This window comes from Pleurodeles waltl, chromosome 4_1 (genome assembly GCF_031143425.1).
Source record: "Pleurodeles waltl isolate 20211129_DDA chromosome 4_1, aPleWal1.hap1.20221129, whole genome shotgun sequence".
NCBI lineage: Eukaryota > Metazoa > Chordata > Amphibia > Caudata > Salamandridae > Pleurodeles > Pleurodeles waltl.
The window spans coordinates 925,431,891-925,459,626 of NC_090442.1; positions in this window are offsets into that span (position 1 = coordinate 925,431,891).

Sequence of the window (27,736 nt, forward strand, 5' to 3'; positions counted from 1 at the left end):
ATGCCATATTGCAGAACCCAGCCTCCACATCGAGTATGCGGTGGTAACGCACTGCCCCCCTCTGGAATTCCCTTATCTCCAGGGCATTCATGTTGGCAGGTGTAAAAATAGAGAAAGCCAAGCATTAGTGACATCATTGTGTGATACATCTACAGATGATATTCTAACACTTCATCAATCACAGTACAGATGATAGAATGTCCCTGAGGAATGACATGCCAACACAGCCTACACATCAACTATCTAACAGTACAGCAATGCACAACAAGGTGTGTACCTAATTAAATGATCTGTGCATCTTTGTACTGCTATTAGTCACATAACAAATGCTGTGAGTACTCGACATGTGCCAGGGCAACTGATAACTATCTTCTGGATGACAATCAAGGCACACAAGACCTGTGATTTGTAAATGGAACTGCCTAGACGGTATGCAGTTGGTAATCATGAGGGGGCCTTGTAGTTTGGAACACATGAATGTTTGAATTACATGTCTGTCATCTACACTGGGATCATCACACCTAGGTACACATATTTTCTAGCCCTACCCCGATGCCTCGGGGGGGGGATGGACATGCAACACATACTTTTAAACATCAAGGACAGCCACGAAGCTTTGGACAGCTGTCCATGGGTTTAGTCAGATCACCACAGGTAAGGAGGGCTGCCAACTAGGATTGACTCAAACATTGGACAATCACATCAACACCATTGTTTCTAATTGTGGACAATTGTCAACATCATTACATCTCACTGACACCTTTCTAAAATCAAGCACATTGATGCAAGCACCCATCTGGCCTTGACCTGCATCCACGCCTATGACATTTCACTCAAGTGTCACATAAATGGAGTACAACATGCAGAGCTTGATGCTGCCGGAAAGTCAACCATACAGTCCTACAAGTTCATTACTTAACAGGGATGCTCAAGTCTGTGGGTAAAACTTATGCATCACTGGTCTGTGTGAATCAGGGTGTGACTTGCTGACTAAATCATGACACTGGCCACCTCCAAATTAATTATTGGCATACATGTAGCAACAAATCACCCAGTTCACCTGCCCATGCCTATAGTGCAGCACTTGACTCCCAATATATAACTCTCCGCCAAAGAATGTCCAACTCTAACATGGAACAAAATGTCAACCTCCAGTCAAGTGACACATCAGATCACGTGCCAGCACAACATACCTTGCAATGAGTCCAACACACAGGAATCAATCATACAACAGCTGCAAATACAACCAGGACAAACATATTAACACTTACTGGATACGTCTGGGTCTGCAAATCGAGCCACTTCACCAATTGCATAGTGGGCGTGTCCACCTGTAACACATAGAAGGGTGATATTTGCTCAATGTCTGCTCACTGTGCAAAACTTGGAACAGCAAATTACTGTGTGTGACATTTTATATGATAGAGCTGCACATCAGGCATGTAGACACACCAACAGACATAGGTGGTCATTCTGACCCTGGCGGTCTTTGACCGCCAGGGCGGAGGACCGCGGGAGCACCGCCGACAGGCCGGCGGTGCTCCAATGGGGATTCCGACCGCGGCGGTAAAGCCGCGGTCGGACCGGCACCACTGGCGGGGTCCCGCCAGTGTACCGCGGCCCCATTGAATCCTCCGCGGCGGCGCAGCTTGCTGCACCGCCGCGGGGATTCCGACCCCCCCTACCGCCATCCAGATCCCAGCGGTCGGACCGCCGAGATCCGGATGGCGGTAGGGGGGGTCGCGGGGCCCCTGGGGGCCCCTGCAGTGCCCATGCCACTGGCATGGGCATTGCAGGGGCCCCCGTAAGAGGGCCCCTACATGTATTTCACTGTCTGCTGCGCAGACAGTGAAATACGCGACGGGTGCAACTGCACCCGTCGCACAGCTTCCACTCCGCCGGCTCGATTCCGAGCCGGCTTCCTCGTGGAAGCCTCTTTCCCGCTGGGCTGGCTGGCGGTCTGAAGGCGACCGCCCGCCAGCCCAGCGGGAAAGTCAGAATTACCGCCGCGGTCTTTCGACCGCGGAACGGTAACCTGACGGCGGGACTTTGGCGGGCGGCCTCCGCCGCCCGCCAAGGTCAGAATGAGGGCCATAGTCATGCAAACATGCATTGACACTGTCACTCCAGTGAGTGATAGACACACATATGCACACATGCACTGGCCCTAACAATCATATGGTGCCAAAGATGATTACTCAATTTTGTGCTAAATTAATTCTAGAGGGTACTCCATTTCATCATTTGTTATTATGAGAGACATGCAATGCCACATTCCTGGTGCACTGCAATACCAGTGACTCAGGTATTGTGGCTTGTGCATCAAGGGACAATGAGTTACTGTGTGATGCTCATGTGGGTTGAGTTTCATTCAGGAAATATTGTGCTTTCAATGGTCCATTATATGTGTGCCAGTGTTGTATGTAGGTTACATATGCCACATTGGCAGTGTACCCAGAGCCGTATATGCCCCCTATGACAACATGATGGCAGGGATCCTGTGTGTTACTTGATGACAATGTAACGCGAAACATGGCTTGGCCATGTATCTGATTCAAAACAACAAAAAGATCTATGCTGACAGTGTCTAATTTGATCACCCGTGACAGAATGCATGGGCACAGGTGTAGTCATTGCACCTGAAATGTGTTACACTGGGCCCTCTGTACCTATATCAGGTATTATAAATCACACTTTGCCACATTCATTAACTTAGAATTGCCAAGTTGGGTGATCTGTGGTAATACAACCAAACTGACACTGTCCGCTAATTAAAACATGGCTTAGCAAATGTCCTACTTCTGCAATCTTGGTGAGGTAGGTCTCTTTTTGAAAGCACCTTCGGAATGGTGTCAGTCACAGGAATGCTGGCCTGCTGATCCTAGCATACCACCATGTCTGTGATAGCCTTCATACTGAGAAGTTAATAATTGTACATATGCTGCACTATATCAGCAGGAGTGTACCAAAAGTAAAATAACAAACTATTTTGTTACTTAAAATGTATAATGGAAGCAGTCAGTGGTCCCTTACACAACATCATGCAAATAAATAGTTTGTGAACATGCATTCACAAAGAGCAGGGATCCCATGATGACCCATTCACTTTACAAAATTGTTTGGCTATAAAGTGACACAGATGGTAACTGCGCCAGCTCTGTGCCAGCAATTATTCCCAAGGCAAACATGTTGTTGGGCCAAGCAACTCAATTATATGATTTCAACGCCTACTCCGAAAAGCCATGAGATGAACCTGTTTTGTGCTACTGCAGTCTGGTAGCATCCGGGCACAATTATGTTTGGCCATGTGAAAGATTTTCTGTCCAGACGTAAACACACAGAAACAATGAACGTAGGGCCAGATGTGTCTTTTTTTGTGTAGCATTTGCTTAATTTGTTTACGCTACAGCTATGCAAAGTAGCACAAAAAAATGTGATTGTAGTAATTGTGCTATACTTTGGCATCCAGAAATAATGCAAATGCTGCACAAACAAAGTAGAAATATCGGCCTAAGCTATTAGCAGAGGTTAGGAAGAGCTTTGTACGTATGGCCATGAATACTGTTCAGACAAGGTTAAAAAAAATGGGGACTACATTGGTTCCTTGTATTTGCATGTGAAATACATCCCATTCCTGGTACACTCACAGGCCCTGAATCATAAATTGGTTTGTGCCGCATTGCCATCATCTCTTGACACCAAAGCAGCACTAATTTACAAGATAAAGTTGTCTTTTGTAAGTTTGTGTAGCTTTCGCATCAACAAATGAAGGTAATGCATTGCAAAAATTGTAGAAATCAGGGCCAAAGTTTGTTCAACTTGCATTCCACATGTCCACAAATATTGCATGCAGCATGTCACAAAATCTGCTACTGTCACTCCAGAGCATTGTACTGTACACATTAGTCAAATTTGTATTCATCAACAAGGCCACCAGTCACCACAACCAGGTGGTCCAGCAGGTCCTGCTCTCGGGCCACCAGGCCAGCCCAGCGATGTTTCAATTGGTGGTCGTTGCACTGGCTGTTAAAGATTCTTCTTAGGTGGAACAGCATCTTTGCCCACCTGAGCCTCCTTGCCTCTGTGTGATACCCCTGTATCACCCAGCCCCCAGCCCCCAACATCAGGGGGAGAAAGTGGCACACCAGCCACACAAAAGCCCCTAGCTCCTCCTCACGCATTCTCCAAAGAGGTTGCCTTCCCAACATCTCCCAAAAAATAGGATAGGAAAGGGTTAAGAGGGAAAAACTAACCCACAGACAGCCCAACTATACCCCAAATAACAATTCCCACAAACACACTCCCAACAGTACAAAGACAAATATAATCACAATAAATGACAATAAAACACTTACACAGATTAACACAGACACTTACAAAACAACAGAATACAATAGCAATACCACACAGGAGACAAAAGCACAATCTTCACAGAGACAACTCAAGACACAGCCACACAGTCTGGAATAATCACAGACTGCAAAGTGAAAGTGAAAGTACACACACTGTACCATTTCTGTAAACAGGATATCCTGTTATATCACTTCCTGTCTCAATTGCGGTGCATTTTATTTATATTGCGTGTAATTTTTGGATGCTTACGGGGTTTGAGTCATTTTCTTTTTACGCATATGCATGAAAATTCCCCCGCATTCAAGGATCATAAATTTTTTAATGGATAACTGATTTCCTGGGGTGTGGTGTTGGAATTAACGCTAGGGACCAATCATTGTAATATGGGTGTGAGTGTCATTTTTTAAAGCATATGCGTTATATTTTGTCGCATATGCGTCTTTTTTTACGCTTTTGCTTCAAAAAATCTGTCTTAAACTGTGTTTGTGTTATTTTTCTTTTTTTACATGCATGCAGTCTATAACAATGCAAAGATAGGATGGTATGACCTGCAGTGTGTGTTCTAGTGTTTGGGCACATGTGGCAGACCATACCACTGCGTACCATAATACTCATGTTGTTGTGCCGGATTAGCTCTCTTAACTGACGCAACAGCAACACAAACATTTGGAATGAAACTGGTATTTACTAGTTTGAGCAGGTGTTGCATCAATAGAGGATAGCAAGGCAACACAACTAAACAAATAAACTCATGGCCTGTGTGTTTATGTCTGTGAATTGGCTCTTTAAATTGTTGTTGTCCCTTTGTGTGAACGACACAAGAAAACTTTGGCGTAATGTGCATGTAGGAATGTGTTATAATTGTGTAAAACCATCAGATGCCATTCATTGAGGTACATCAGTCATGATATGTGTTTGTTATATCTGTTGCGTCTTATGCTGTGTGTACTTCTTTGACTTTGGGGACAAAACATTTCCCATGATGAACTATACACAGGATAGACAGAGGATGGTTGATAATGGCTATGTCAGATATGTAACCCATCACATTTAATGAAATGTTGTATACCACCTCATGTCACTTCAGTGTATACTACCCATGAGTTAGTCATGTTAACATGCTAGGTAGGTACAGTGTGTGTGACACAGAGTCTCAAATCCAATCCTAAAACTGTTATGTACAACACAGTTTGAGTCATGTAAATTACCTATGTTTCGCCTGTGGCTGTGGAGGACCAGCAGACCATGCTGCATGTATTCACATATTTCCAGTGGTTCATTGCACAAAGGTGTCCAGTTCAAGTGTGTGGCCATGTCAGTATTGGCCTCCATGTTGTCACAGTTACGTGCAGGTCTAGTCATGAGTTTGTGGAGCCAATCCCGGAATTAACATAGTATCCTTCAAAGCAGAATGGACCTAAAGCCAACGATCAATTAACGACACATATGGGGATAGTCCAGCTATTGCACTGCAGAACTTTTAGAAAGCTGACGACAGGGCAACCTTAGTGTGCTCAAACACTTTATGGATCAGTAATAGGAAACAGGCAGCTTTCATCACAACATTTATACACAGGGTGGGCTCTAAAATTCCCACTGCAACAGGGAACATCAGTGCCTCTGTGCTGATTAATCTCACAGATAGTTACCACGCAAGCCCCATCAAAAGGTGGCAGCAGAAGTGAATCTGTGTGTGGACCATCAGGGCACAAACATGTTTTGTCCTTACATACACATTAGCAACCCTTGTTTGTTGTCCTGGAGGAACCGTACCGAATTCATGCATACAGCCATAGCACGCTGTCACTGTTTGGCACTAATGAATACATGCAAAACCAGACAAGGGATGGGGGCTGGATTAGGCCATTTGAATGCATGTCCCAGAACAGAATACGATATGTAAACTGATTAAACTATACCATACATTTGAGGATTCATCGTAGACCTACCACACACAATACCCCAGGATGAAAGAGAGGGCATGGAAAGCAACTATGAGACAAATGTAGCCACAGGGAACCTCTATGGTTAACACAAAGACTGGAACCAGTCAGGCTAACAGGATGCAGGCTCTGTCAGGAACAAATAGGAACAAGGCAAATACACAATGAACAGACTCTGACTGGGAAAAGCAGGAACAACACTGTGGGAACTAAAAACAGTTTGTGCTGTGGTCTGCAACGTTACACAATCCCCCAAGGGCTCTGGTACACAAGTGATTTGTACGCCAATGCACAACAAGGAGATTCAGAAAATGGCAGCTTCTAAGCAGTTCCAGCCAGCAGCAAGGGCAGGGCAGGTTCAAATGGCTGGTCTGCATGGAAGTGCTCACTTGTGTGTGCACCTTCAGTCTCTCACAAGTCCTGGAGTTGAGAATCAAGTTGGAAGGGCCAACTGGACCTTTCACATGGGAAACAATGGACAGCTGATTACAGGTAGTACCGACTACCAGGCAGTGCATTATCGGACCTGAAGTCCATGCAGACTGATGAACTATGACTATGGCATGCCATACCGAAGAGGGAAGCACACAGGAGTCAGAATGGGAGTCTGGGTGTATGTAGATGAAGATTCTCAGGGTACAGATAGTCCATTTCCAGGGCCCCCTAGAGAAGGGTGGGCAGAGACTGAAAACATGGCAGTGGCAGGACTTATTACCTGGGATGGACTACGCAGGGCATATATTGTGAGCAATGCTTGTCATACCTGGGGCACTCGTGCTATCCATTTTCAAATGAGATGAACTTCTTGTCACACATGCTCCTTGCAGAGATAGCTGATGTCACACTTACTGCTGTCAAGGGTCTGGTCATACATTCCTGTTAGCAATGCAAAAGCACATCCAGTGCCTCATGTATGAGATACGTTTTTTCCTTATGATTGATGGTGTCTTAGTTGCGTGTCATCTGCTGCAATGGACCATGTTGGCAACATGGATGTGTCCCATAGCTGTGGTCCTCTGATATTGCGCTTCAATGGTGAAATAGACAGGATATATGTCATTAACACTGTGTGTGATGTTTGCTGTACATTCATACCCATCAAATGTGATGTGGCTTTTTCAGTATCCTAATCTGTATTTCTGCAATGCTCCATGAGGCTAAACTCTGATTATGATTCCTAGGGTTCATGTGATGGATAAATAATTACCCAGAGCATGATTGAGTGATGAAGTGAGGTGTTTAATTACATATGATAACAAAGTGGTGATGGTGACTATAGTTAGAAGAAGTTTTGTATGATGTGTTGTCTCCTATGCAATCCCGCAACTGTGTTTGGATGTTCCCCCTCATTTTCACGGACAGCACCCTCCTCTTCTTCCTCTTCAGGCATTTGTGGATCTGGTTCATAGAGGGGAATGTTCCTTCTCACACAAATGTTGTGCAGGATGGCACAGGTCAAAATGATCTTGCAGATCATGTCAGGGGAATATAGGAGGCTGCCTCCGGTGATGTCCAGGCACCTGAATCTGGACTTCAGGATGCTGAAAGACCTCTCAACTATGGTGCATATCCTACGATGTGCCGCATTATAGGCACGCTCGCCTGCTGTGCTTGGGTTGGCAATTGGGGTCATGATCCATGGCTGGATCCCGTAACCCTGATCAGCTGAAAAAGAAATTGAGGGTAAGTATTTGGTTGCACCATGATTGTCACTTTGCATGCCAGTTGTTATCTTGTGTCGTCTGTGACTCACCAGTGTTTGGGGTATGTGTGGGATCCTAGGCTTCTGTGATGTTCTTTCTGCATTGGGTTGCTTAACTATCAAAACTGGTGTTTGGCTGATTGACATATCAGTGGTATATTTAGAAACTTGCAGTTCAGTGTGTATCTCCCATGCGTTATGTAATGTGAAAGAAGTGTCAGTGTGCCTTCACTGGAGGTGACATGATACTTCTACACTCACAATCATTTCCACTGTGGTGGTAACACGGTTGCACTATATGGCCTGAACATCCCATCCAATTTGACATATATAATTGCAGGTGAAATGCAACAGTGAGGCCCTTTGATTTGGCTAGACGATAATGCACAACACATCTCCATAAGTTGGCAAAACTGAAGTGTTCACAATTGACAATGCAAAATTATCCCATGTGTGACAAGTTCTATGCAAACCTATTTTTGTGCCCTCACCGAGTTGGCTCATGTGCAAACGTGTACCTATACTACTAAATTTGCTCCAGGTAAGCTGGCTAACTTGGTTGTGGGGGTGAAGGTTTTAGTGTCGGAAGGTCCATCTGCCTGTACACCTGTTATGTATATGGGGAATTGTCTCAATCCGTATGTGTAGCAGTGTGCACTTTGCACTAGTGTCACATCCACATGTTTTCATAGCACAGTCCACTTCCTTATTGCTAGCTGGCAATGTCACCCCAGGAGTGATGTGAGATGTTGGTACTGCCTCAATGATTCCATGTCATCTTCATTGGAGTCAGCATCACATTACACACCCCTTACACAGGACGTATTGCTTGGAAGGGTGTGGGATTGAGTGTTATTGATGTGATATTGAAAGGTTCATCTTCCAGGTTGTACTGCCAGTTAAGGCCATGTCATTGTCACATTAGTCCAGTGTGGCTCTAGAGTGGCATCTCTTGTTATTTGCATCAGTCATTTGTTCATAGGTGTGTATCCCATTGGTCAGGATGTCAAACATGACTACCAGTGTCACACCTCAGTGTCTTCCTGGCCATGTGTCGATGTAGTGGTGTATGTGTTGTGTATCCTACAGGGTTGCTGTGCTGTGTGTAAATAACTAGGTTTCTGTACTTACCAACAAGTAGAGCATTGCCATATCGTCCATCCTGGAAGTGCTGATTGATGGTGCTGTGGCGGAAGATGACTGAATCATGTACACTCCCAGGATACTTTGCCATGATGTTGGTAAACAATCCAGGGTGATTCACAGTGGCCTGCACATTGATGGAGTGTGTGTGCTTCCTGTTGCGGTACAGATGATCGATTGCAGCAGGTGGCACAATCCATACATGTGTGCAGTCAATGGCACCCAGCACGTGCAGGAAGCCATGAATTTGATCAAACCCCGGTTTGGTCTCCTGCTGCTTCTACTGTGTGTTGGGGAAGCTGATATGGCGGGGAGTGAGGGAGATGATGGCATCCAGTACCTTGGGAAGGATGGCAGAGAATGAGGGCTGTGAGATTCTGGCAACCAGGGCACCAGTGGTTTGAAAAGAGCCACTTGCCAACATGTGCAGAACTGCTAGCAGCGTGGTCTCCAGTGGAATGATGTGGGGTGTCTGCAAGCTGGGTGCCAACTTTGGCTCAATGTGGTGCAGCAGCTGCTGTATGGCTTGCCAGTTTAGTCTGGTCTGTACTTCTGTATGATGTCATGTTGCCTGAAGCCTTGAAGGGTTGTCCTGGTCCTAAATATCCTCTCCTGCCTTTCTGCGTTGCCTTTGGGGTCCCTGTTGGTGTGGTGCTAGCTGCAGCTGTTGCTCCTGTGCTCTGCGTCTTCATGCAGGCTGGATGAATAGCACCTCCATGTCTTCCTTATTGAGCTATGATGTTGCTTCTGTGAGTTTTCCTTAAGTAGTGGTGTGTTTGCCCCATTTTAACGCCTGCCTTGACCCAGGCGTTACATTTTGGCACAAATCGGGATTTACACAATTTTCTGGCTCCACCTAACAGACGTGCGCCTTTCTTGCGCAGTTGGATAAATATGGCGCATAGGTGTTTAAGTCATTTTCTAGACGGGAACACCTACCTTGCATCTCATTGATGCAAGGTGGTTTCACTTATCCAGAAAATGGCCCACATTGGGATATTTTGACATTAGACGGGTCTAGCGTCAAAGTATAAATATGGTGTTAAGTTTGCGCCGAATTAGCGTAAAAAAATGACGCTAATCCGGCGCAAAGCGAGTATAAATATGGGCCTTTGTGAGCTCTTCGTTCCATGAAAGGGTAAAATATTAACTTACTAATACAATCACTAAATTGTCACTGACAATGTTGTCAACTGTTTGATACGAAACCAAACATATGCATTAGAGAATGATCACCATTCAGGTCAGTGTAAATGAGTGGTGGCATGGGATCAAGTCGTCTTTTTAGAGTAGAAAGAGGAATGCGAGAGGGGGAAAGCTGCAAGGTTGGTGGGTCAGGAATGAAGGATGGGAAGCATTAATTAGGGGTGTGTAAAAGCTGCATAATTTGCGTAGTTACGCAAAATTTTGGAAAATTGCTGCTGAGTTCAGTGAAGTGCAAAACTGCGATTCGGTGCTGTATTTTAGCATAAAATGGGTCATCATGTCTACTGTGGATGCAGGATTGCATTTCAAACTAAAAAACATTGGGCCAAAAAAAACAAAAGCACACGACTAGTGTTCTGTTGTTCACATTGTTCTTGTGCATTCATGACACATTTTTACCATTAATGGCGTGTTTCTAGCAAACGTTTAAGGCAAAATACATGACTTTACACACCATGACTTAATACAGTAATTTTGGGAATCTTGCGTAAAAACATTAATTTGAAATGATCAAAATTACGTTAAATTATGCTAATGGAACGAAAATGTCACCTAGGCCTATAATGTTTTTAAAATATTAAGATGGATGAAGAATGGGGGTGCCAAATATAGGACGAGTCTTCAAGGGTACTTTAGGAAGGAGGGTGGCAGGACACCAGACTGGGATCATGTTGTCTTTATCTCCTCTATTAACACTGACGTTTGGCTAGAACACCTGATGCCAGTCACAGCTATGACACTCTTGCAGTGTGAGCAGAGAGGTGACTAGCCACCATCTTGAAGATGCAATTTCAGAGCTTCCCAGAAAAGCAGAACCCGTCTTAATAAAGGCCATGCATGGTAAACAGAATTGTGGGATTTCATTGAAGAGCCATACATTAGGAAACTGCTGACGTGTAGCTGGCTCTTTTCATATTAACGTCACATTGTCTTTTGTATAGGTAACACACCACCTCGTGCAGTGCAAGAGATGGTCTAATAATTTTGAAAACAACTTTGTAGGGCGTAGCCAAGAGCACATGGAGTAGGAGGCATGGCTCGAAGCTCCCCTTATTAAGATTGCCATGTCCTTCAAATTACTCTAACGAATCGATGGCTATCCTAGAGATATACCGAAGTCCTGGGCAGCAAGATTCCAGGTAGTTTTTGGCAGATAACTGGCAAGGAACCCTGCCGGAGTGGAGAAGCCTCACGGAAACAAATAGGGTCCATGACAAAGCAGAAATGTGTGATTCCACCTAAGGAGGGAAGAGCTCTGCATCGAGACTGACTGTTGAAGTGTCACAGAGGCCAATAGAAGGCAAAAGGCTGCTGCATGTGAAGAAAAAATATCCGGCTGAGAAGCCAGGTGTACTCCTGTCACTTGTACCCCTATCCTCAAGCAACAGAAGCAAAAAAAAAGATGAAACAAATTAGTGAAAAACAATGGTAGAGACTAAAGCTAGGCAGGAGATGGGGTGAAGTGAAGCGCGAAGGCACACAGTGTGCCCCAACCCTAAACAATATGCCCCTATATATATATATATATACATATATATATATATATGTATATAAAAATTATTCAGGGTATCAAGGAGCTGAAGGCAGAGAACAACAAGCACAATAACTACATGCAGGAGATTCCCCAGTATTTGACAGGACACGCTATGAGGGCTTTGAAGTTGTTTAGCAGCCCAGATGCTCACTTCCGTAAACTGGAAAACTGCTCTCGTGGCGGCAGAAGAGCCATGTCACATCTTTAAGGGCATGGGCTGCACCAGAGTGAAAAAAAACACACCTGCGACCAGGGGGGACACCTTCCCCAACATTGAACACAAATATGGTTAATGAAGAAGCTGCAAGTAAAACAATAGAAGGGCATCTATAAACATTGACTGAAGACAAACTGGACAAAATTCTGTATACTTTGGAGTCCACAAGAGAGACCCTGGAGGCCAAAATCAAAACACTTGTGATCATCATAAATCATAAATAGCCACCCGCCAGTGTTGGCCAAGAAAGGAATTGCATGGCTACAGACGACATAGTTCTACTCAGTCAAACACCCGTTGGGCTACAGCATAGTATCGATGCATTTTACAAATATATAATAATACAAGGCCTAGAATTGAATTTGAGTAAAACTAAGGATGTCTGCCTAGCTGACAGGAAGTTTAAAACTGCTTCATGGTTCATAAATGGATCCCGGGTGGAGGTTGCACCCACATACAAGTACCTGGGATTCACTATGGACCGTCTCTTGACTTTCAAGCCGCAGCTTGCTGCCGCTCAAGCAAAAGCCCTCTCATTGACCTACGGTTTTAAAGTTCTAAAACAAAAACTGAGTTGCCCCTCATACACTCACCTGCTTTCAGTCATGGCAGCGCGGCTAATGCCCACCATCATTTATGGCATCGAAATCATGCTGGGGAAGGAGGCAGTTTTTATCAATCAAGTCCAGACGAAGGCTTACAAAACAGTTTTTCGGATACCATGACCAGTATCTCCAGCTCAGGTTCGTTTAGAATTGGGTCTGAAAAACTACTAATTTCAGAGTAAATGTGCCTTCATTAAACTATGCTGGAGGATGCATGCAGCTGAGACTGGTACACTAAACAACTTATGTTGGATGGAAATTGAGGAGCAAGAGCGTCACAATAATAAAAGCACCTGGGGTCATCACTTAAATAACTGCATTACAGCACTAGGTTTGCTAGAAGCCTGGGACCTGAACTCTGACAAAAAGGAGTTTTTTCGGAAGGCAAACGCTGTCACTAAGAAGAAATCTTTAAATTCTGACAAACAAAAACTGGCAAGTAGACAGCACGCCTGGACTATTATACCATCATACAAAACTTTACGGGCACAGGAATATCTAGCAGCAACCTTCAACCGGTCGCTGAAACATCGGTTCATAATTTTCCGCTTTGGGTTGATGGAAACAAAGGATATGGGGCCAGATGTAGGAAACGTTTAGCGAGTCGCAAACGGCAAAAATTGGTGTTTGCGACTCGCTAAACGCGTTTCCCAATGCAGAAATGCATATTGCGAGTCGGTACCGACTCGCAATATGCATTTCAGAATCGCAAATAGGAAGGGGTGTTCCCTTCCTATTTGCGAGTCTGAGTGGTATGCAATACAATTTGCGACCGCGTACGCGGTCGCAAATGGTATCGCAGTTACCATCCACTTCAAGTGGATGGTAACCCACTCGCAAATTGGAAGGGGTCCCCATGGGACCCCTTCCACTTTGTGAATGGACCCAAAAATATTTTTTCAGGGCAGGGAGTGGTCCAGGGACCACTCCCTGCCCTGAAAAAATACCAAAACTAAAGGTTTCGTTTTTTTTTTTAAGTGCAGCTCGTTTTCCTTTAAGGAAAACGGGCTACACTTAAAAAAAAAAAAACTGCTTTATTGAAAGCAGTCACGAACATGGAGGTCTGCTGACGACAGCAGGCCTCCATGTTTGTGAATGCCTATACTCGCTATGGGGCCGCAATTTGCGACCCACCTCATGAATATTCATGAGGTGGGTCATTGCGACCCCATAGTGAGTTGCAGCCAGTGTCTGAGACACCGTACTGCATACCAATTTGCGAGGTGCAAATTGCGAGTCGCATGGACTCGCACTTTGCACCTCGCAAATTTGTAAGTTGCTACATCTGGCCCATGGTCCCTTCATGGAAACAGCAGGACCTGACACATTCCTGTTGATTGTGTGGGTACAGTCAAGAGTCATTAGAACATATTTTTTGCATGTGCCCGGCTTTGCTAAGCCACAGGACATTTTATCTGAAAAAACATTTTTAAGACACTGAACATACTCTGATGTAGACCGGGCATTATTAGCTGGCTTAGCGGACTTTCAAGTGTGCAAGGGCCATCATTTTATGATTAGTTTCCAGCTAGGAAACAGCCCTAGGTACTATTTAGGATTCTCGCTCAGCTTCACTCATCTACTATTATAGTGTTCGTAAGGGAGCAAGAAAGTCCTAAGGTTAAGTTTAAGACCAAGTTTTGGAATTAGTGGTGAACATTTCAGATTTGCACAACTCTTTACCATGCCATGTTTCAGTTTTAAATAAGCTTTTATGTTTTTATGGGTCTCTATTAATATAATGAGAAGGCAACGTTTTACGTCATTATATATTTTGGAATTGCGATGGTTTTATTTAACCGTGTCATTATTAAACTTAATCTTTCAACTTTCAAACTTGTGATCATCATGGGCCTTCTTCAGGAGGACCAAAATAAGCTCTCAGATAGACCCAAACACACCGTGGAGGCTCTGGAGAAAATTCTCCTACAGGTGATAAGTTGCAAAGAAAGGTATCTGACCTTACATACAGGGTAAAAACCCTGGAAGTTAGAGTGAACAGCTCAGAGGGATGACCTTTTTGGAGAGCTGGCTGAGGGAGGTGGTGGCCCCAATGGCCCAGACTAAATCCTTCATCTTGGAAAGGGTGCATAGGGGCTCCTGCCCTAAGGGGGTGCCAGACAGGCCAATGGTGGCCAGACTGCTCAACTTCCATGATCGAGGAAATCATCATTTAGAAAACAGGGACAGCATGACACTATGATTACACAGTGGCCATCCAGTGAACATATGTGTCCTTCATTGAAGTGAAGAAGAAATTAAGAGAAATGTGCTTGCAATTCATGTTGCATCTTCCTGCTAGACTTAAAAGCGTTGTGAAGGGAATTCAGTTTTCTTCAGAGAGGCAGCCAAGGCTTGGGACTCGCTAGAAAATTATAAATTGGGTATTGTCAACAGTCTGTGGACAAAACAACCATTCCCTAAAAGGGGGTATATTCCATGACCAAACAGCAGGAATGCCAAAAGACTAACTAAATCCCAGGCAGACACTGGTAAAGTTGCGGCGATAGACACACCTTAAGCACTAAAAGGACAGGGAGCAAATTCAGATGCGGAGACCTTTTCTTTGGGAAGTTAAAATGACCACTTGGGATCTGAACTATTTGCAAATTGCCCAGCGTACACTCCTAGATCAGCAAATGACAGGTAGCAACCTCTGTGTATGGAAGGCGTACTGAGAAGTGGGCATAAAGGGGCTTGCTTGGGTAAGGCCCTCTTACAATGGGAAAACAACTTGTTAACTATAAGCAAAATGATCAAGGGATTTCGGGGAGCCTCTTTGTGAAATATTCAATATCCTGGGATTGAGATAAGAATAACAAGCCTGGCTCAGGGGCAGCACTCTGCTGTCAGTCAGCAGATTCATGCTATGCCCTTTTCTACCCTTTTCTACGTATGTACCTATTGACCGCCATAGAAGAAAGTAGAATGTTATTTCAGTTAAGTTTGCAGTTATATGGTCAGAGAGCACTAGGCACTGGGGATTTGGGAAATGTTTTAATTGTGTTACTTGGATTCTGGCACACACAGAATACCACCATGGTTACTGCATTTAAAAACAGGGGGTAGGTACACTAATCAGCCTCAAACCAAACACACCAGAGGGGTGAGGGTCTCATACGTTTACAGATAGTTACAAATTGTGTAGCAAATTTCAACATTGATAGGTCCCTTAGCTGGTCCTCGGTTATTACACACAGCACACAACTTTGAAAGATGGCTACAGGATTGGCAGGTCGAAGGTATCCATAGGCAAGTGCACACAGGAAAAAACAGTACTGCTATATACTGGTACACAGTTTACATGTTAAACTACATAGGTTTATGAGAACTGGTGAAATCTGCATGATAGTATAACAAACTGAGTACTTGGGGTGTACGCTGTTGAACCCTAATCCTCTGCTCTTGGGGATGGGATGGGGGAGGTCATTACCAACCTGGCAGTTAAAAGAATTTAATCTAGAGATAAAACAGTTTGTGAAAAGAGAGTCAACAGTAGTTCTCTGGCAGTTGCAGTGAAAAACTCCATGATAGAATGGGAGGCTCTTGAAACAGTAGTGAAAGGGCACAGTAGAAAGAGTGAGTGTCAGGAGAGCACTGGAATGAGAACTGAATGATCTTGATGTCATACTTCACAACTTGAAATGGAAGATTGTACGGGACCCCAATCAGATCATTCCCTTCAAAGTGAAAGGGAGAGATATGTGAAAATAGGATGCTTAATCTTTCTGAAAACGTGACTACAATGCACAACAAGAGAGACATGACTGGTCAGATGTTAGACTCTCTAACTAAATCAGAACTCAGGGGTACACCCATTATGCAAATTAGAGATAAGGATGGACAAATAAGACAGGCACACACTAAAATCAATGACATCTTTCCAGTTTAATATAAAGAACTTGTCACAACTCTGAGGAGAGCTGTGTGGAGGAATAGGCTTTGGATGCTAATTTACCAAACGTCATCCAATAAAAACCATAAGGGGAGAATAGGGAATTTTCCAATATCCCCTCATAATAGCGGATGATGAGAAAAGGGGAGAGAAGAAAAAAACACCATGGAGCAGATGGTGCATGGATAGTGCCTTTCTGTTTAATGTCCTCCCCTACAGGTGTCATAAAGGGACTGCCCACACCATTGTTTCTTCTTGTCTGGCTGAAAAAATAAGACAGTGGCAAAAATGGTGCAAACAAACACAGTGCCAATTCCCTTTGCACCATAACTAATGCTCCAAAGACAAGGTGTGTAACGTGCTCAGGAAATACTCTGAAATCATCCCTGAGTTCAGGAAAACCAGGAGACGCTGAAGAATGTCATGTGCATAGAATCAAGTGAGAATATAGGTCACAGTGGGAATGGGTCTGTAGAGTATGACTCTAAAAGGTGAGGGACACGAGGAAAATGGAAGAACAAAGCAACAGTGCAGAAATGTGCCAAGTCGTAAATGAACTGAACAAACAAGTCAAGCCATCATGGTGTTTAAATTAGTTGTGAAATTGTCCTTTCATTGTTTTGACTGGTTGTCTTCTTCTGTTTGCATGGACGATCCAGCTCCTGAATTTCAGGCCAATCTGCTTATTAACCAGTCTCCATGACATTAAATGCTTCCTTCTGCCATTTGCTCTCCAAATCCTGTCATGAGTCATGACAGTATACCCTTCCCTAAAATGCCCCCCATTTGTGGTAAATGGTTTGAGAGTGCTAACCACCAGTGTCGGCCTTTCAGGTAAGGCAGCAGGTTACACATGAGCACACACATGTGCAAATGGGGCTGTGAGTGTGAGACTGCTAACTTGTACAGCCCGGTATCTATGCACATGCAGCATTTAGAAGAAGGGACTGTTCAAGGATTGATACTGCCTTAGAGTAGGCCATAGAATGTGAGGGGCATTCATAGTGGGCATTTATGGTGTAGGTCTCTAGTGCTTATTGAAAGTCTGTGGTGCTTACAATGCATTACAAATTATATACAACATCTTCACTAAACGTACAGCTTTGGGCTACTTAGGCCTAAAGGGTCGAACAAGGTACCAATCTCGCCGTAGTGTATGTTTACAGTTCCTAAAAACAAATATACTCTTCTTATGGCACTTTAAGAATTGTCAAATGTTCCTAGCTCAGCTCATAATCAGATTCCAGGTCTTTGCCCCATTAGCGAGCCAGGTTAATTTCTCTGCTTCCCCCCAGGGGCATCAAAGGCTTACATGCACAATAGTACTATTGACATTGCTTGACCCAGTTACTGTGAGAGGAAGAGGTGGGGAGGAAATCTACATCTGTGAATTAGCTTGCCACACTGCAAATGGGCTAGAACTAAGAAACAAAGGAGCAAGGCCAGAGCTCACAAACCAACATAGGAGGGGCTTCACTTTGAAGTTTTAGTGGGAAGGGATCAGGCAGCTGTCTCAGCTAGAGGCAGAGATGAAACTCTCAGGGAAGCCTTTCCACTGACAGCTTGAAATCATCATATTGGTTTATTCTAAACATTTGTGCAAGAGAGTTGGGATAGGGGTGGAGTGATGCTATAGGATTTGCAATGGTCCCTGGCTACTAGAACTATCCTTCTCCACTTAAAACCTCTGCACAAGGAAGAGACTTATGAAAGCACACTGGACCTGAGAGTGATGTTGGTGAAAGAATGCACAGCTGGAAGGAGAAGTCACTTGAAGACTGGCAAGGATGAAGTTTGAGTTTTTTACTATAGTACCATGGAGGGTTACACTGGGAATTCTGAGGACTTGCCCTTGACTCCGTTGACCCACATGTGTGTTTCAAGGAGCCAGGAGGCCTTGGGACCTGGGAAGTGTGGCAGGGAGAGTATTCTGCTGGTTCATGGTGGAGGGAATGTGTAAGATGCCCCACCCCAGGCCAGAGAAAACCCTAGGAGATAGGCAGAGGACATATCTGGTCTGGTTTAGTGAGCAATAAAAATCCAGCTTCCAACCGAAAGCACCCTTTGGAGGCCAGGGCACCTTAAGAAAAGGCTCCTGGTATCTAGGGATTAGCAACAGGAGCAGAATGAGCCCATTATTGTGCATTTTCGCCCCTACTCCTTGGTCCCCTGGGAGACAGGGCAGAGAACAAAGCATGTGGGGCTTCACAGCAAATTCTTCAGTTTCCCCTGTGAAGTGCTAAGCCCCAAGGGGTTAGTGCAGCTTCAACTATTTAAATATTCAATGGGAACCAGTATGCATGAGGGCCCCCTCCCAATGATGGACCACTACCAGACGTGCCAATGTTATGGGGTCCAATGTAATCAAAACTGTCCCAGGGACCACATCTACTCATGACAGTGAGCACCTGACTAAGCGCCTCCACACTCTTTTCTTAGATGGTGTGCAGCCCCCACTTCCGGGGACTATGCCTGGGGTACAAGGAACACACTGCACCGCCCCAGTCCACCCATGAGAATGTGGGCAGGGGAAACCAACAGGCAGCTTTCATGTAAGGGTAGAGTAGGCCAGGCAGGGAATCAACTAGGAAGCACAGGAGTGGGCTCCCCAAACTGCCCATGTGAAGCACATTTCAAGTGCTCTGTTTTAGGGCAGAGTACCCAGAGCATCTTTAAAAAATTGACACAGAGCAAGACCACAAAACTGAAATCAGGAAACCTGCTCTAGCAAAGCCACTCATTCAGTATTCACATATGGGGTGAATAGATCATCACATAAGCCCTTAGGTAAGGCTCAAGATTTGCATATTTTCTCATCTGGGCCTGTACTACCTACGGAGCACACATTCCCTGTTTGCGCCACAGCGCACCTTAAGGCAAGTGCACCAGGTGCAAACAGGGAAAGTGTGCCCTATTAGGCAGAATGCGCTTACCTCAGGGCAACTGAAAACTTGCTCTGTCCCCAGGGTAGCACATTCAAGAGAAATATGAAGCAACTGTTTAAAAGCTGCTTTGTGTTTAGCTGTGCAGGCTGCAACCCGCCTGCACTTTTCAGAGGGATTAGATATCCCCTTGCAGGCAGGTGCAGTGAGTCAGTGCACCCACCCGCCTTCAAGAGGATGTCTGGGGAGTCCCTGGGGCCCCTTTTCATCCCTCCAGAGGGCTGCCTTTAAAAGATGCACCTTTTGTGGCACACTTTCAACGCACCTTCTAAAGGCATGCTTTCCTTTGCGACCATGCTGGTAATTCGGCATGGGTGCAGAGGCAAAAAGATTCACTCATTTGCATAAGGCCACATCCCCATGCAAATGAGGGAATACCCTCTACAGATAGTGCTGGTGCTATATGTCTGCCAGTGCAATCTGTATTACAGAAGAGGCCGCACAAGCACCTGCAGCCCCTTCTGTAATAACAAAGTGCCCCACGGGCACACTAACCAGGTGCAAAAGCTTGTTACACACCCAGGGCACTTTGTGTAATACAGACCGTGGTGCTCCCAAGAAGTGCACGGGCACCCCTAGCACTTTCAGAATGTGTTGTGCGGTGCTGCATGGTGTGTAGCAACCCCCAAGAGTTGACCCATAAAAGTCACCATACCTCTTCCAGGGGATCGAATCCCTTACCCTGGAAGAGGTGTGCCTTGATTCCAAAACATTTCTGGAGATTGACCTTTGGCTTTTGGGTTATGAATGTGGGGATCTCTTATGGTTGGTCCTGCAGCTGTAGTATCAGTGTAATAAAGGTAGTAAAAAGACTTGAGGGCACACTTTTTTACTTTCAATGTTTTATCAACTGTGTGGATGTGTATAAATGTTAGGTACAGATTATGAATGTTATTGACTGTTGGGGTTTCTCTCATTGACTTCAGTGGTGGGCTATAAAATGTATTGCATATTGGTACTGTTCCTATTGAGTTCAATGGTAGTTCATTGTTCAATTATAGCATGCAGCTGTTTTTACTGGTGTGGTGACACCCTGACAAACCCATAAGCCTGACTTATTCATAATGACACCCTTTAAAATGTGATGTTGCATCTGGTATGGACGGTGAGTATAGTGCTTATAGGGATGAGGGCCCACTATGGGTGTAACATGAGATGAGTGCCTCACCAATGGTATTTCAATCTACCTGATTGTATCTATATGTAATTTAATGCATGGTATTTAGCAGTGTGTGCGTAAATAAAGTGCATTTTCTTTTAAAAGAAAATGCACTGGCTAAACATTGAGTTATTGAGTGTTTTTTTAGTTGGGTTTACTAGCCCACACCATCTCCCCTGAGTAGGCTTTGAAACGCTCTGCTTTACTACCCTAAGAGAGTCAAGAGGTTCATTGGGGTACTTGCTTCCCATTGAACAGCCAATTACGAACTTATTATTTATGAGGGATCCATACCCTTCACAACTAAGAACCCAATTTCTTGTAGGAGCTATTTGTAATAAAGAAATAATATATTTTAATATGTGTACTTCACAATGGAATTGGGCTCTAAAATTCCTACCTGTTTTTTTATTTGTCATGTATGCCTTTTTTCAATTTGAATAGTAGAATCATTTCTCCCAAAAGCATACTACATAGCTAGAGAATTGATGCTTGTGGCAATAAGTCAAAAAGGGTCTCATTATGAGTCCCACAATAAACTAGATGGTGCCAATAAAAGGAGTTTCCAACTTCATCTGGATTTTTATATTGCATTGTAATACTTGTCTTTGGGGAGTCATACACCCTGAGGCTTCATCTGCTCAAGAAGGAGAAGTCTCTGGGAGAAATATCGAGCAAAAATATGGAAATTGTGGCAGAAGAACTGATTTCCAGATAAGGCCGTCGCCTGGTACAACAATCTTTGTTGCTGCTCCGAATGACTACATGCTCCATGGACACCGTCACTACCACCCTCAAGGGTGCCCCTCATCTCTCCATAGCCCCTTTCTCACATATATTTCATTTCTGTTATAGCGCTTCTCATACCAATGCTGGATGTCAGAGCACTTTATGATAGACACATTATTCAGAGACAATGAATCATTTGTGTGTAAATCAATGCAGAAGAAATGTTAAATAAGATACTGATGACAACATGGTGTAGGAGTCACATATCATCCATACTGGTTGGCATGTATGTTAAGCGTGGTTGGTCTGGAGAAGCCCAAAGTCAGAATTTGAAACATAACACAGTGGTGGAGGTTGACTTTACTAATAAGAATTTATTTCTACCAAAAGAAACCTTTTTTAGCAACTTTAGGATAATGAGAGACTGAGAAAGAACATAACGTTCTTGCAATTAGCATGCAGCTGCATGATGTGGGTTTAATGCCTCACCCTGCTCCATTAGGATTGTAACTTAAAAACAGAAAGTAACAAAATGATCCCTGTGCCAAAAGCAGTAACCCACTAAGCTAGCTACATTAAACTACATCTAGGTATAGATGCTACATGTGCTCTGCAGCAGGCATATTAACCCTCTGGGCTACTGTATGATGAGTGTTGGACCTTTTTGCTTTTGCAGGGTCATCCCCAATTTTTTTGCCTCCTGCCTCCTATTTTTTTCTTACCTGTTGGCTTTTGAACACTTTACCACTGCTAACCAGTTATAAAGTGCATATGCTCTCTGTGTAAATTGTATGGTCGTTTGGTTTATCCATGATTGGCATATTTGATTTACTAGTAAGTCCCTAGTAAAGTGCACTAGGGGTGCCAGGGCCTGTAAATCAAATGCTACTAGTGGACCTGCAGCACTAAGTAGCTCTGTAATCATGTCTCAGACCTGCCACTGCAGTGTCTGTGTGTGCAGTTTTTACTGTAAATTCGACTTGGCAAGTGTACCCACTTGCTAGGCCTAAACCTTCCCTTTTCTTACATGTAAGGCACCCCTAAGGTAGGCCCTAGGTAGCCCCAAGGGCAGGGTGCAATGTATGGTTAAGGTAGGACATATAGTAATGTGTTTTATATGACCTGACAGTGAAATATTGCTAAATTCATTTTTCACTGTTGCAAGGCCTGTCCCTCTCATAGGTTAACATAGGGGCTACCTTTAAATCTGATTAAAGTGTAGATTCCCTTTGGGAGTGGATGGACATGTGGAGTTTGAGGTCTCTGAGCTCACAATTTAAAAATACATCTTTTAGTAAAGTTGATTTTAAGATTGTGTGTTTGAAAATGCCACTTTTAGAAAGTGGGCATTTTCTTGCTTATACCATTTCTGTGACTCTGACTGTTTGTGGATTCCCTGTCTTGGTCAGTTTGACAGTTGGGCTGGTTGCACCTCACACTAGACAGTAACACAAAGGGAGCTGGGGTGTAGCCTGCATATCCTGATGAGCCATGTGTGCTAGGAGGGAGGGGAGGAGTGGTCACTTACACCTGAAAGGGCTGTGCCTGCCCTCACACAATGCAGTCTCCAACCCCCTGGTGTGTGTCTGGGGCCTGGCCTGGGCAAGGCAGGATTTCACAAACAAGAGAGACTTTTCGTTGATGTAAGACTACTTCAAAGGGCAAAATGAGTATGAGAAGGGCACCCAAAACCACAGACTTTAGATCACTTCTGGAACCAAGAGGAACCTCTGTCTGGAGAATAGCTGAATAGCTGAGGAAGAACTGCCCTGCCTGTGACTGTGCTTTGTGGAGCTATCCTGCAGTTTCTGCTTCTGCCTGTGCAAGGGGACAAAGACTGGACTTTGTTGTGTATTCCTGCTTATGAAGAACTCTCCAAGGGCTTGTCCTGAGCTTGTATCCTGTTGTTGAAGTCTCAGGGCCATCAATGACTTCCCCTGCCAGCACCTGGACTCTCTGCTGAGACCCCTGCCCTGCCAAGTGGTGCCCTATCCAGTTCCTGGGGCCATTACAGGTGAAGCTGGCAGACTAAGGTTGCAAATCCATGCACAGACCACTGTGCAGTGAAATTTCTTATGCATCTTCCTGAGCGCAGCTGAAAAACAATGTGCCACCTCCTTCGCTGCTGAAATTGATGCTCCTCCTGCAGCGCGGCTGGAAAATCGACGCACGTGGTTGGAGAAATGACATGTGGTATCGCTGACGGAGGTTGCAACGATACAACATCGCTAGGTGCGGAAAAACAATACAAGCCTGCCTGGACTCGAGGTGTTTTGTCCGGATCAACACATCTCTCTCCTGCTGGGAAAGAAATGACACACGCTGATCGGACTAGAGAAGGAGAAACGACACACGACCTCACTTGTGGGTGGGAAGTCGACGCTCCGCTTACCTTTTTCACGCACACTCACCTGTGCATGCCATCTTGACGCTACTTTCCAACGCTAACAGTGTTAGCATTGTTTTCTCAAGGATTAAGGCTCTTTTTGCTTTTTAGTTAATAACTTGATTTGTGTATGTTGGATTTGTGTTGTCTTGGCCTTGTTTTGTTTAGATAAATATTTTCTCTTTTTCTAAACCAGTGTTGTGTCATTTGTAGTGTTTTCATTAAGTTACTGTGTGTGTTGTCACAAATACTTTACACCTAGCACTCTGAAGTTAAGCCTGCCTGCTCGTGCCAAGCTCCAAGGGGGTGATCGGGGGTTAGCTGAGGGTGATTCTCTTTTACCCTGACTAGAGTGATGGTCCTTGCTTGGACGGGGGTAACCTGACTGCCAACCAAAGACCCCGTTTCAAACAGCTCATTTTACAACTTTCAACGGTTCTCACACCCCAGTGTATTCCCATACTAAGGGCCTCACATACAAGGATTGATGCATTGCTGTGTTGCGGCAACAATGCATCAAAATCACTTGCACTTCGTGAAGACAGCTTATGATGCGATGGATGTGCCATATTTACAATATGGCGCCCATGACAGAGGGTCACAGGATGCCTCAGAAATAATGATGCATCCAAGAGATGGATGCCACAACACATCCTCCCAAAAAGTGAAGCATTGCTGAAGTTGGGTTTAGAACTAGCGCAACTTCAGCAATATGTCAAAAAAACATTGGTGATGCATCAGTTCTGACTGGCGCAGTAGCCTTATGTGTGGAAACCAATGTAATGGACTATGAAAAGGTGGAAAACTCACCTTTTATTCTATTACGTTGGTCCTGGATATAAAGTTTGTGTGACATATTGAGTGACACTGTCATGTGAGTGGATGCAAGTATGAAGTATAATGTAAAGTGCTGAATAACATGTTACCTACCTTATGTGTATACTCACCTGTTGCGCTTTGGAGTACGCTTGGCTGGACTTGAGTACCCATTCCTCTATGGAGTTCTGACAATCCTGGCCTGACTCTTCCATGGAGTACACAGCGTCACATTGCATGCTGCAGTGGATGTTGATATCGCAGGTGCCATGATCCCAGATTGGTCAAGGGGTCCTACACTATGACTGTTACATGTGTAGGTGTACTACTGATTGTGGAGATGTGATTTTATAGGGTATTAGTGTGTAAAGTGACTTGAACTGGTCAGATTCCTATTAAAAGCCACTGCATCATTTCCTATGCCTGGGTTAAGGAGGCGTAGGAATTTTGATGCATTCCAGGCTAAAAGTGACAAATCTCAAAGATGCGCAATACATTGGAAAACTTGTAAATATCACTGCGTCAGTCCTAAGTGAGTTTTTACAAAGGAACACCTACTCTGCAAACATTATAAACTGCATAGTGAAGCTGGTCCCAATCAAAAACTGATGCATTGGGCCCAATACATTATTTTGTAAATATGGGACAGCATGGAGCAGAGAATGCGCTGCCCATGTGTAAACAAAATGACACAACTGTAGCTCAAGATCCTTGTAAATATGCCCCTAGGAGTTAAAAACCTGCTTCTCTTTTTTTGGGTAGATGACATTGAAGCCCTCAGTCCTGATCATATTTATTAATTTCTAATGGTGTGTGATATAGTGGTGCAAAACTTGGAGTGAATCAACGTAAGGGAGATAGCTTATGTTTTCTGTTCATGGAGAAATCTAGGGTCTGCTGACAGCAGTATTCCCGGCAGGTCTATTTCCCATTGTGCTTTAGCTTTGGGCATGTCAGTCTTCCTTACTCTGATCATTTCACCACATAGGAACGAGGTCACTTTTACTGTCTCTGCTAATTATCAGTTTTTTAACTTTAACTGCCTGATATTTACTAGAGAGCTTAGCTTATGGAACATTGTCAAGGGTGTAGTCAACGTGCGTTGTAATCCATAGAATAGAAATATAGCAAGGTGGTTATTCCCAATCCCCCGTTCTTATGCTCTTGCAATGTTTTAAATTTACTGTTTGGCAACAGGTTTCCTAATGTTTCTACTTTCGGTGCTTTGAATAAGTGTTTTTCCCGTCTTCTCCGATGTCAAGGATATGGTAAAGTTATCCACAAATGATGGTGGGAGTGAGTATCAACTACCCAGCCTTGACGTTTTTGCCAGCTAGACATTTCTTTTGCATACTGATAAACAGAGGGATAGGGAGGAATATTGGTCCAGTGTACAGCCTCCCTAGAGGTATGCAAAACAAGAAAAGTACACTGTTCCAGTTAGGAAAAAAGACAGCAACTAAGGGAGACGCGGACCCGGGTAGGTTGCCCGCCGGCAGGAGGCTCCGAAATCAAGGAGGTATATACCTGACCATTGGTCCGCTCTGTCCCATGTAGCACGCTCCTTAATGGGGATGAGGGCGACTGACAGGATTAGTGATCCCATATTAGTGTGAGTGACTGGATACAGTTTGTCCTGACAAATACAGGTATTAGTTTCTTTTGTACTTTACATAAATAGGAGATACATCTAGTCTATTTTTTTGGTCCTGAAGAAGCGTCACTGGACCCGTTTGGGCCTCTGGGAGACGCGAAACATGTTGACCTTTATGGGGGATGGCGTGGAAATTCCCCACCCCAACCCTAGAGTGATTGACCATTAACTCTGTTTCACTCTTATGATTTTAATCTTGGCCTCTGACCCACACATTCTTATTAAATAGACTCTTCTTTGAGGTTCAGTGAGTCAATTTTAGATTTCTTTTTCTTGGTCTCCTTACTTTATGCAAACACTTAGGGTCTTGGCATCATCTCAGACAAGAACTCCGGCAAAGAGCCCCCCCATCTGGGGTGGTGCCCGTCAGACATTGCAGCGCCAGTCTGACGAGGAGCAACTCCGATGATGAAGCATGACACCTATTTGGGTGTGTGAGGTTTTTGCTCCTAAAATAGGACCCTCCCTTAGTTGCTGTCTTTTTTCCTAACTGGAACAGTGTACTTTTCTTGTTTTGCATTTCTTTTGCATATCCTATCACGCATGATCTAATAGGTTTTTCATAGAAAGCTATTTTCAAACTGCCTGTCTCAGCTAGTGGTGGTAGTTACAGCGCTCTGCACGTCAAACTAGTATCAAACAAATTGTACCTGTGCTACCAAGTACTCCAGTCTGAAATCCAGTACTGACAGCCCACCCTATATCCAATAATCTGGTCACATAGGCCAAATGTATCCTTGCATGTTCGTCTGCCCAAATCAATTTCGGCAGCTTCGGTAATATGATAGGTAGGTCAAGCAAAGAGGGAAGAGCCCTATATTTAAGGTCGAGCGCACAAGCCCCCTGGTCTGTTGTAATCTCTCTGTGGGCTTTTAAGGATGTTTACTGCTATTATTCATTCTTTGTTGTGCTTGTCTTAAATGCTTCACTTTTATTGGTGCATTTTGTGAAATGTCCCTGATTTGTGTGCTGAGTTCCCTCCCAGGCGATTTCACTGAGTGAACATTTTTGTTGACCATCACACTACGTCACGCTTTCTCTTGTGAAAGCTTATGATGGTCCCTCCTTGGTTTTGGTCTGCCTTTTATCCCAGCTGCGATCCTTTCTAGAAATTCACGCAGGGAGTCAACAACTCTTGGGCACACGCTCATGGCAACCTTGGCGCTTTGAACTGACTTGTTTCCAAAGTAGCCACACTTTGCCCTCCCCAGCCCCACAGCAACAAATCTATTGCATGGCTAAGGGAGGGACACTTAGTACTGTGATGTCATCAGAGGTCAAAGAGTGGACCACTTCAACTGTTCCTGGTATTTTGGTAAATCAAAGTCCATGGTCTACACTATCGCAATTTATCCACAGGCATAAAAAATCGAATTATTTTGTTTTCCACTTATATAATGTGATGTATAACTCATAACACCCACCTGTTTGTCGCATTTGTAATATATATCT